At 44.3% G+C, this 11,422-nt stretch overlaps 1 long non-coding RNA gene across 2 annotated transcripts in view; it reads left to right on the top strand.

Annotated features, from left to right (window-relative positions):
• Positions 1-801: 801 nt before the first annotated feature.
• Positions 802-11,422, top strand: part of LOC119147549 — a 34,248-nt gene continuing 23,627 nt past the window's right edge. For both annotated transcript variants that reach the window (XR_005104078.1, XR_005104077.1), the window contains exons 1-2: positions 802-1,845; positions 6,391-6,531. This is a non-coding gene — a long non-coding RNA (uncharacterized LOC119147549). The remainder of the gene's footprint in view (positions 1,846-6,390; positions 6,532-11,422) is intronic.

The raw sequence follows: 11,422 nt of genomic DNA, 5'->3' as shown, positions 1-11,422 counted from the left end.
CTTTTTTCAGAAATAAGAAATGGGGTAAAATTAGTCCAAAAAGCTGTAACTCTCACTGAAGATGTTTAAGCTTAACCCTCAAGTGCCAATAAATGCACATACACTTTTGTATATGATATTACACAAGATATTATATATATGTTTTATATATATTATATGTGCGTGTGTGTATAATGTGTATTATAAGTGTACATGCACTTATAATAATCTGGGACCCGACATTTGCAGGTGTCATCTAGGCAATGGAACAGCTAACTCTGAAGTTACCATCTGCAAAAATGCATAGGTAAAAATGCATATATGCCAATATATAGGAAGTTTTCACTGGTCACAGATCTACTATTGAATTTGACTTAGTATTAATCTAAATCTAACTAGATGGCTTTGGAAAAAAATATAATTAAAAACTACAGGATGCATCTTTGTGTTGAATCCATTTCTCCAGGATATAGTTTAAATATGTTGTTCTAACTCCAGATATATATTCCCATTGCTGAGCCAAGGCAAACTCACAGAATTAACTCAGTGAATTTTTAATATTCTGTTCAAAAGAATGAGACCCACAGAAAGTTGGCTTTTCTTCCAGCTGGCACCAGCACAAAACATTATGGCATCATGCTGATTTCATGAGCGTCATTGTATTAAATTGTGAGCATCACAGCAGCAAAATACCCCAAAATATCTAAAAACTTGTTCTGGAGAGAATGCTTCAGAAATTGATGGCTTGTACAGATACTCAAAACCTTTCATCACTATTTTCCTTCTTTTCTTTCAAAAGCATTTACAGTTCCCTGGAAGAAGTATGTAGCGGGATGGGGGGGGAGGAAGTGAACCCTTTCTATGATGGACTGGAGTTCTGTCTTCAGCACAGGGAATTTGAATCCAGCTTGTTCTATTACCTACAATTAGGTCAACATCCACAAGGATCAAAATGGTTCTGGAGAAGTAGGTTTGCTTGAGAAGTCGGACAAGGCTTCAGTGTCACCCACACGGCAGAGGCATGGGGTAACCCTGCCCATGCAGAAGGTCCTTCCTCATTTTATGCATGGAAAACAGCACTTGCTAACAGGGCTCCGGAGCCTGCAGACCACTAAGTGCCTCCCTTAGTGCTCGCAGCAGCACGATCTCCTGTCAAACTCCTATGCCATCTGGAGAACTTGCGGTATGTACGTGGTATCCCTTCCCTGAGAGTTATCTGGCTTGGCTGTCAGGACCCGGGAAGATTTTGTAGTAATTTATGGGCTTTATATTTAACATTAAATGTGGATGGTCTCTTTGACATTATTTAAATCTTTTATTTATCACTTTGCCGCATGCACAAAATGTGTTTTCTCTCGTCTCCTGCTTTCTGGGGTGCAATACAGAATATTTCCCCAAAAGCTATGCAGCCCTGAGCCACCTGCCAGATTCCCATGTATTATAATATTTTCGGCCAGCTGCTGTGGTAGCTGTTCATGCCAAGGGCAAGAATTCCCCTGCTCCGGTTTTAGCTTTTGTGCAGTCCGGAGCCTGCTTTCAGCCAAACTGTGAGCATAAAGCCTGAGCCGGAGAGAGCTGCAAGAAAAGATCATACCTCTCAGAGCCCGTAACCAGCTGGTGGAGCCCAGGTATCATGTCCTGCTCCAGGTGTCGGTGCGATGCACCCCCTTCCTGCCCTCTCCAGCGCTCTGCCCCTGTCCTTTACTGGGGGCCTTCTAGGCAGAATAGCAAATACGTAGGCGTAGTGATCCCAGAGGAGATTTTTGGCAGCAAGTACTGACGTGGCTGATTGCTGGGAGCTGGTGTGGTACCTCTGGCTGGGCCACTCTTAACCCCAGCTTTGCCAAGGACACGCCACTGAAGTGGGTGAGTTGGAAGATTTTCCCATTTTAAGAGCTAATACTGGCTTTGCCACGCTTTTCTCGGGGTTTTTTTTCCTTTTTTTCTTTCTTTTTCTTCTTTTTTTAAAACTTTTTTTACTTTGCAATTGGATGTCAAACAGGTTTTTATTGATGTTTGTTCTGGTGCCTAGCAGTTCTAAATAGTTTGTAGTTTTCTGATGGACACATCACTTCCTTGTCAGTGTCTTCAGAGATATTTGGGAGTGTTCAGACAACAGTAACCTACTTCCAAGTGACTTTGTTTTGGGTGTCCAGTTCAAAACATATGCTGGGTATGGGGTTTTGATTCTTCGGAAATTCCTGACATTCCCCTCTGGAAGTCAGATGTCTTAGATGGGACATCCAAGATCATTGGCTGCTTTTCTGAAAGAAAAAAAAATAAAAAAAAAGTCAGGCCACAGTGCTCCAGGAATATATTTAATCATACTCATGTCCACAGCACAGGAGAAATAGCATTGCTGCCTAAAGAGCTTGTTTCTGCAAATTGCTGATGCAAAGGAGCTGTGATTAGTGGTCTGTAGGCACTGGCAGGAAGCATCGTAAACATGCACACAGGCTTCCTTCTCAAAACTGGTTTGGTTCTGAGCATCTTTTGTGCTGAGCTAACACAGCTCTCTGGTTATTTCCATTTGGGTTTGGATCTCAGAAAAGGTACCACAGTCCAGAAAAAAAGATAAATCCAAGTGGAGGAGGTAGATGAACAACCCTATGGGGAAAAAAAGCCCACCAACACTCTGATGAAAAATATACTGTTGGAATTGCTGGGAAGAACCTCTCTAGATCCCTGCTCAGGAGGTGGGAAGCCTTACCTCTTACTGCAGGAGAGCCGAAAGGAAAGGTTGTGTTCAGCCACTGAGAAGGTCCCAAGTGGAGAAGAGGAGAATTGTGAAAAAGCAACTTGCTGCCACTTGTAACTGGTAGCTGGAGAGGCCCTGGTGTTGTAGGGCTGGGCTCCCACCAGTACAGCTGGGAGCTGTGGAGAGGAGATGCTAGAGAGGTAATGCATTCTGGCAGGGTTTTACATACAATTTCTTTAGTACCTCTGAATTTTGCAGGGTATGGAAGGTCTGAACGCAGCCTGTGTGGGATTCCTGTTCATGAAGTTGTGAGGAAAAAGGGACACACTTTATACTTACCGACAAAAAGTCTTTCTGACTGCAGAATTAGAAGGTTCATGGTAACAGTGCTTCAGTCTTTGATACCGTACATTGAGATAGTCATGGGTAGCTCCTGAGAAATTACAGTTTTTGTAATGAATTACAGTTGCATGCACTCAGGTAGCCTTAACTTCTGAGCAGAGGCCTGTGCTGCTCTTCTGTTGACCAAAAAGCAGAGAGGTACCACCCACAGCTTTGCTTGCTTTCCAGGACCTGTACAGCAAGGACCTGAGTGGTCAATGCCCACTGGGTCTGCTCAGCCCTATCTGCCCTGGAGGGATGATGGGAGCTGCGGGGCAGAGTTGACCCAAGGGCACGTCCAGTTGTTCATTTATCTATTGATTTTTTTCAAAGCCTGAATGGCCAAATTTCACGTAACACAGGCTGAGTGCCTTCTCGGGTGGGTAGCATGGGGCTTTTCATGTGACAGGAAAACTGCAAATTCGTTTTGACTGTGGTGAGCAACAGATTGCAGTTGTGTGTGTGTGGTCACGACAAAACTCCACAAAAGGAAAGGATGCCTCTGAAGTTGAAGGGTTAATGGCTTGTTCCTAAAGTGGTTATTGAAATGGGCATCTTCCTGCTTGCCGTTGGGAATTGTTTTGGTGGCCCATTGACCCAGAGGTGGAGTGGGTGCTCTGGAGCTAGACAGAGGAAATTAGGGGCGTGCGGCTGTGAGAGCAGGACAGGCCCCTGTGGCGTTCTCTCATTCTTGCTTTTCAGGCCTTTCCCTCTCCATAGATCTCCCTCAGCATTTTGCAGATCGAGCTCTTTGCCCCATCTGCAGTAGCTGTGGGGACACCCTTTCTCAGGAAGCAGTGAGGGTTAAGGAAGGTTGAGCTCTTGAACTGCAAACATACAAGGTGTCTTTTTCTTCCTTGTGGATATGTTAATCCAAACAACCTAATAAAGAGCCGAGCCAGTTCTCACATATTTAATTGTCTGTCTTATTTGGGTTTTGTTTTGGGGTTTTTTGCTCTGCAAGTCTGAACAACTGGTCCTGCTCATTCTCACTGTTTTCCTGTTTGTGCTGGTCCTGGCTTTTTCCTGTGAAGCATCTCTCCCTTGTGAAGTAAGTGGTGCTTTAAAGGGAAATCTTCAGCAGAAGCGCAAGGGCAAAAAACCCCGATCTTTTGTCTTCATATGCAAAAAGAAATTCCAATGGCAGTTCTCAAGAAATTCTTCATTTTGACCACTTCTTCCATCTGGTATTTCCTTGTGTCCTTCCCTTCATAACTCCCCTAACCTAACTGTGATTTACTAAATAAATGCCAAAGCATTGGATTCTTCTCATACAGCCAAAAAAAAAGCGGTGCCTACTGTCCTAATGACTATCTGCCTCATGTGATACTTCAAAATATTATTTGTACTGCATGGGAGCAGAAGACTCTCTCAGAACACCTTTGGAAGTGGGTGAATTTTTCTATCAATTTCCACAGGCTCTGGATCAAACCCAAAAAGACGTCTCTCAGCTGCAGTCATGGCTAACAGGCATAACAAACTCATGGCCAGCTGGGCTGGCTTCTTTGGAGAAATGTGTTTAGTCAGAGTGTATCTGGAAGGTAACACACCTGCTTTCATCTTGCCAACCTCCAAACACAGGGCATGGAGTGGGGCATGAACATGCAGAGCTGCATTTTCATAGCAGGCTTTGGAACCTGCGGCACCCGTGCCTGGAGTAGGATTTCACTCCATCAACACTCTTGCTAGTTTTGCTAGAGCTTTTTGGGTGTGGAGCTAAAGGACATGAATCAGGTTGAAACACTGGTTCTTCATCTGTGTTTTGGATGTGTATGGCAGAACCCAAACTTCACGGAAGAAATAATTAGCACAGAATGATTTGAATTGGAACAGACCTCTGGAGGTCAGCTAGTCCAAAAAGACTGATGAGGTAGCATTTTGTGGTTCACTTTTGACTTTGACTTTCTATTATTTTCCCAATTTCTGGAAAAAACTTAGGTATCCCATTATGCCAATATATTGCACAAATTAATCGGAGCTTACTCCTACCTGTGTTTGATGATGATTCACAGAGCCCACTCATGAGACACCTTAGGCTGGGAACGCAGCCAAAAAAAAGCAGTTTCTGTCTTGATGAACTGCATCAAAATATACCTGAGTGGACTGACTCCTCCACCAGAAAGTAAGTTGAGGGTTGGGGTCATCTCAGAAATTCCAGGTAAAATGATAATATCATAATTACAAAAATTAGTAGCAGTTCTGTTACTGTGTCCCACATATGATGCCAGATAACAGAAAGCCCACCTCATCTGGAAACCAACAGGCCTTGTAGTTCATGTTCTCTAAGCTTTAGTAAGGATGAGCAAAGCATTTTGTGCACTACTTCACAAGTATCCTTAGAAGGCTGTTCTTGGTTACACCGCCACAGCTTGGGGCTGTCCCTGGAGTTACACCGGTATACCCGAAAGGTGTTTGACCGCTGCTTCTTCTCAGATGTACTTGAAAACACTAAACCCTCTAAATAGCAAGTGTAGCCCTGCGTCTCAGGCTCCTGTTCGAGTGCTAGCTTTTGCTTGCCCACTGGCAGGATTTGCTCCTCTGCAGCCCAAACATTCCTGGGCAGGAAGCTTCGTGTTGGCCCAGCCGGTGGTTTTTCTGATTTGTATATGAAGTACTAGAGGGACTAACTGGTTTGATGGATGAGAGGTGCTGAAGTTAGACCATATGGCCTCCTTGCTCTCTGCCCATGTCTGTGAATGCAAGCAAAAATATGCTGGAATTTTTCTCCCTTTGGAGTTTCTTTCAGGGATCCCATTACAGAGTGTGCTTTTGCAGAGCCTATAATAACGGACAGGCAGTTAAAATAAATCCTTGGTGTTTAAAGTTGGCAGCTAGAGCGTGCCTATACAAAGGGTTGTATGTGAACTAAGCTTTCTTCTCAGGCTGGATGGCATGACATCAGCTGAGGACATGGCTCTCGTAGCCTTCCTCCCACCCCAGGCTCCTGACACCAGTTTGACACTCCAGCCTTAGTTCAATCAACAATGATGTCTTTGGTGCCTTAGGTCAGATTTTTTATCATAGTTAGATCTGTCTCATGTGGATAGTGCAAGACAGCGAAAGAGTATGTAAAGAAGTTTATAACTAGCTGCCCAACTTCCAGTGCTGATTAACTGCAATGATTAAAATGATTTGCATCCTTTTAAAAATAGAATGAGCCTTCCTGAAATACAGCAAGAAGCAGCCCTGCCCCTAGACCTTAGGAGAGCTGTGGTGGTACCAAGCGTGGAGGCACATCCTCAGAGATGGTAGCATACACCTTCTGCAAGGGACTGAAATCTGTGGATCTAGAAAATGATTGTGTGTAAACCCCGATGTATTTGTTATTACAGTTTTGAGGCTTGGAAGCAACGAAGTAATTGATGTATCAGAAATTGCCAGACTGGCTCACAGTCATCCGACAGTTCCCCTGGGATAGTGGCAACTTCTCCTCTGTTCTGATAGTTATGCTACAACAAAAGAAGGGAAGATAGGTATGTACATATCATTTAAGTGTTAATTTAGCAGAGACTCAAATGTTTTGATTCTTATGACAAGAACATGTAGTCCTCAAAGGCTGAGGAGATGTTCAGCGCTACTGTAGGGAGGGGCCCAGGGACTGAGGCGGGATGTCTGCTGTGAGATTGAGCTGAGCAGTGCTCCTCCTGCTCCAGAGGAAGACAGGCTACAAAATATCTGTAAGAACACAAGAAAAGTTCATCCAAGGCTGTGCCAAGCCTCTTCTGCTGTCTCTTGAGGTTGTCTTTGCTGAGACCAGAAGTGAGGGGTCCTGCCAGAAGCAGCAGCTGGAGCTGCAGGGCACACCAATGGGTTGGTGTGTGCTGCCAGTGGGTGGGAGGACTGGGGAGTCTGCTCCACTTCGTGCTGCAGGAGGGGAGTGGTGAGGGGGGGAGTTGCACCTTAGCACAGGTGTTTGAGTGTCATCTTTGCTGTGTTCCCCTGCCTGCTGCTCACACAGGTGTGCCGCACCTGTACCAGCCTCTTCCAGTGAAGGAAGAGCTCAGGCACAGGAGGCATCTGTGGACATCTTCCTGTGTATACCTAGAAAACCAGGTTGGTTTATACCACAGAAATTCAGTAAGAATATATTTGCACTGGCTACCATCTTCATTAGCCCAACCTGCCTCCAACCTGCACACCATCTCCACAGAGGACTGAATTCCAAGAGAGAAAAGGGATATGAAAGAGAACTGCATGTGTGTATATTAATAAGAACTGGTCGAAGTACGGAATGGTTTAAGAGAGAATATCTGATGTTTAACTCCCATTTCATGCAAAAAACCAATCCATGCTTCATGGGCTTTCTTGCAGATCCTCAGCAGTGGTTGTGAACTGGCCACTACAAAGATACCACCTTAGTATAATGAACACTGGCCCACAGGAGTTTGCTTATGTGGGAGCAGGCATCATGCTGGGACAGAAGGATTAATTGAGCTCTTTAGAATTCCCTTTGATCTGCACCAGAAATACCCAGTGTAATACCTCTGACCTGATTATATTTTAAACCTCAGTACCTGAAGCGTTTGGACTCTGCACTGTCCTCCCAAAAGGCAAATGCAAGCTCAGTAGTTTTTGGGGTTTTGCTTGTATCAGCTCCTTTATTTTGCCACTTAACTCTTACCTGGCCAGTTTGGTGCTGCTTAGTGTACCACAGAGCTGGTGTTTTCACTTGCAGAGATTGTCATTTGTGATAACTCCATTCATCACTTTGGCACTTACCCAAAACATACAATTAAATCGCTATTAAAGCACTGGGACTCTGAAACACTGATCTTTCACATATAATTTAATCAAAAAGCTCAAATAACTAATTGCCTGTAAAAAGGATGAGCCAAAGCTTCTCGTGGGTATATATGCATGTGCATAAAAATGAAGTGTGGGGGATTCTCGTGCTTTCACAGGCAGAATTATAGGGTTCTTCTTTTGCAAAGGGTTAAGCATATAGTTAAGTTCATGTGTGTTTGCATGCTCTTAGCTGTTCCACTAAAGGAAAAAGGAAAAAAAAATTATATCAATGGAATATTTTCAGTCAGGTCTAATGATTTTAAAAAAAATATCACCAGCCTTTCAGCTCTTCAAGGTTTTCAAGCAGCGGTATTCAAATCAGTCAACTTCTGCTACAGGAAACTAGGCATAGAGCTCGGTAAAATAATTTTAAAAAACATATATATAAGGAGAAAAGACTTCAACAAGCAAAAAAGATATCTTCATTTAAACTTTACAGAAATTAAGGAATGGTCATATAACATCATTCTTTACCTGTGTTGAAGTTCATGTAGTTAGGAGTGTATCTTCAATGGGTTTTACATAAGTAATAGAAAGATCTAAAATAGGTTACTCTCCATCCCACTGGGTGGAGAATCCTTCAGTATGTTTTTACTACTCTATAAATGTACTTTACTAGTTAGAGTCCAAAGGCAACAATTGGCCCTAATGATAATTCTCCATATAAATGAGAGATGTTTACTCTGAACTTACATGTGTGTACTCACGTGAAGGACATGCTCCCTTTCACAGTGCTTGCTTACACAGGACATGATCTGTGCGCATAAGCACATACCCTGGCAGCAGCGCAAAAGGGTGGAAGCAAACACACACGGAGGGTGTTGTTGAGATGCCAACTGTTAGAGCTACAGCCTTTTGGGAACCTGGCAACCCTATGCTACACCTGACTGATCTGCTTTTGCGATGGAAGTTCTGCTCAGGTGCCGGAACCTGATGGTGGTGTCTGCTTTGCATCCACAGCTTGATTATGATCACAAAAACAATGCAACGTGTTTACAAGTGTATGTGCATAATAATACAATTCAGAGCACGTACATGGCAACCTTTCTGTAAAGCTCTTGCCATCTGACTGGGAGTTGATATACTTGTCACAAGAATGCACTAGGCATCACAACATATAGTTTTTGAGTGCTGCGCTCAGTGACAAATGAAGAAAGAACTAGTCCTGGTCCCATTGGGGTTGTCATTAAAGAAATGGTTCTCCCCACTCAGAACAGGAAAATCGCTAGCATCTCCTGTGACTTGTTGCTATTTAAAGGTCTTTTACTTGATGTGGGGCATCAGGAAAGATGGGAAACTTGGGAAATAATTCCTTTAAATTATTTTTAGAAAAGATGGGGCTGAATTGCTGGCTTTGCTTTTTCTTCATAGGGGAGGAATCTTGGAAGTTGCAGGTGCATCGGCCCTCAGAGACGAGGGGGAATCAGAACCGATGAAGACTTGTACCACCTCTGTGCAACTTCACATGTCACCTTTCCAAAGGGCCTTGTCACCCTGCTTGTTTAAGGGCAAGCCCGCAGGTGCAGTTGTAGTGAGACATCCACACTCCTGGTCAGCAAAGCGTAAGCCATTTGGTGCCCTCTTGACCGCAAGCTGCCATTTTTTGTGTTCAGGGTGAATGATCTGATGTGAGGACTGCGCTGGGTTCTACCCAAGTATGTAGCCCATCTGAGGGCACTTGTTTCATGCCCTGATAAATAGCATGAGGACTTGCAAAACCATTTCAGGGTACAAGACCAGCTACAATATTTTAGGAGCGCAGTGCAGAGTGAAAGGAACCAAAATTAGTGCAGCCTCATTCATACTGTTTAGTGGCAGAGACCCCTACCCCAAACCCTGGGGACAGTTGAATGCAGTAGACAAAAACAGAGCAAGGACATGACTTAACAAGCCATGACTAAGGGTCTACTGGTCAGGTTTGCTCCTGGGCTTTCTTACAGTGATACTAGTTTCTTGGGGCATGTGTTTATAGCATCCTCATCAGGCCTTGTCCAAGCCACTGTGTCTTAGACATGACACAAGCCAGGATAAAATATCACTGTTTGCACCTTGGCGTGGAGATAGAACTTCCATCAGCCAGAAGCAAAAGCATTGTCTGTTCTTTGTCTGTCCCTCCATGAGGATGTGCTGTGCTTGTGTGTGTGTGGTCTCCTTGTTCAGGCTATCTTGTGTCTGGTGTTCTCAATTCTGTGCCTCAGTTCAATTCCCAAACCAAGGTTTGAACTAATTCCTCAGTATACTCATGCCTCACTGCACTATGTGCACTGGCTACATCTTTTAAGACATCTCTGAGACAGGTTAAAAGAGTTATTTGGAAAGCTTTCCCTTCATGCATGGAAGACTAGCCACCTTCAAAGCATTTCATGGTGGGCTGACCCAGGGACAGCAATTTTCTCTCACATTATCTTTAGGTCTCACTGTAAGTCAGGCAAATTTTAAGATAAATTTAGGGATATTTAAACACTTCTTTTTTTATTTATTCAACTTTACAGACTGGTTAAGACCAGTCTAAACCCAAACCCTTCCCCTGCAAGGGTTTCAGATATTTTATTGCTACAGGATTTCTGGTTCATAGAATCGTAGAATAGTTTAGGTTGGAAGGGACCTTTAAAGGTCACCTAGTCCAACACCTCTGCAATAAGCAGGGACGTCTTCAACTAGATCAGGTTGCTTAGAGCCCTGTCCAACCTGGCCTTGAATGTTTCCAGGGAGGGGACATCCACAACTTCTCTGGGCAACTTGTTCCAATGTTTCACCACCCTCATCAGAAAAAATTTGTTTGTCCTTATATCTAGTCTGAATCTGCCCTCTTTTAGTTTAAAACCATTACCCCTTGTCCTATCACGACAGGCCCTACTAAAAAGTCTGTCTCCATCTTTCTTATAAGCTGCCTTTAAGTATTGAAAGGCTACAATAAGGTCTTTCCAGAGCCTTCTCTTCTCCAGGCTGAACAACCCCAACTCTCAGCTTTTTTTTTTTCACAGGAGAGGTGTTCCATCCCTCTGATCATCTGTGTGCCCCTCCTCTGGACCTGCTCCAACAGGTCTATGTCCTCCCTGTGCTGAGGACTCCAGAGCTGGACGCAGTACACCACGAGGGGTCTCACCAGGGTGGAGTAGAGGTGCAGAATTGTGTCCCATGACCTCCTGGCCATGCTTCTTTTTATGTTATCCAGGATATGGTCAGCTTTCTGGGCTGTGAGCACACATAGTTAGTTGTTTAGTTCCAAACTGGAGAGCTGTTAGTCTCACTGCTGACCTGAGGTGAGATTTCACCCTTTGTCTTCCTTTGCCCTCTTCCCTGGAGCCACAAATCTTCTCCTTTGCTTAAAAGCTTCATGTGCCTTCCCTTCCTGATGTTACTAGCAGCCAGCCTGGAGCCCTGGTCCTCAAAACTATTCTTGCAGCCCGTGTGACTCAGGTGTGGTGCAGTGGTCCCACAGCCCAGATGTCCCCCTACAGCCGCCTCCAGTCTGCCTACCCCTTCGCTACCATTAAGGCCAGCCGGTTTCCCTCCTGCAATACAGTTCTCCTGCAGGATGCTCTGACTCCCTCCCTAATGTGCCTGGTAACTGGCACA

The sequence above is a fragment of the Falco rusticolus genome, chromosome 4 (genome assembly GCF_015220075.1).
Source record: "Falco rusticolus isolate bFalRus1 chromosome 4, bFalRus1.pri, whole genome shotgun sequence".
In the NCBI taxonomy this organism is placed as follows: domain Eukaryota; kingdom Metazoa; phylum Chordata; class Aves; order Falconiformes; family Falconidae; genus Falco; species Falco rusticolus.
Note: the sequence above shows the minus strand (reverse complement) of the source record. Positions and strands in the feature narration are given on the sequence as shown.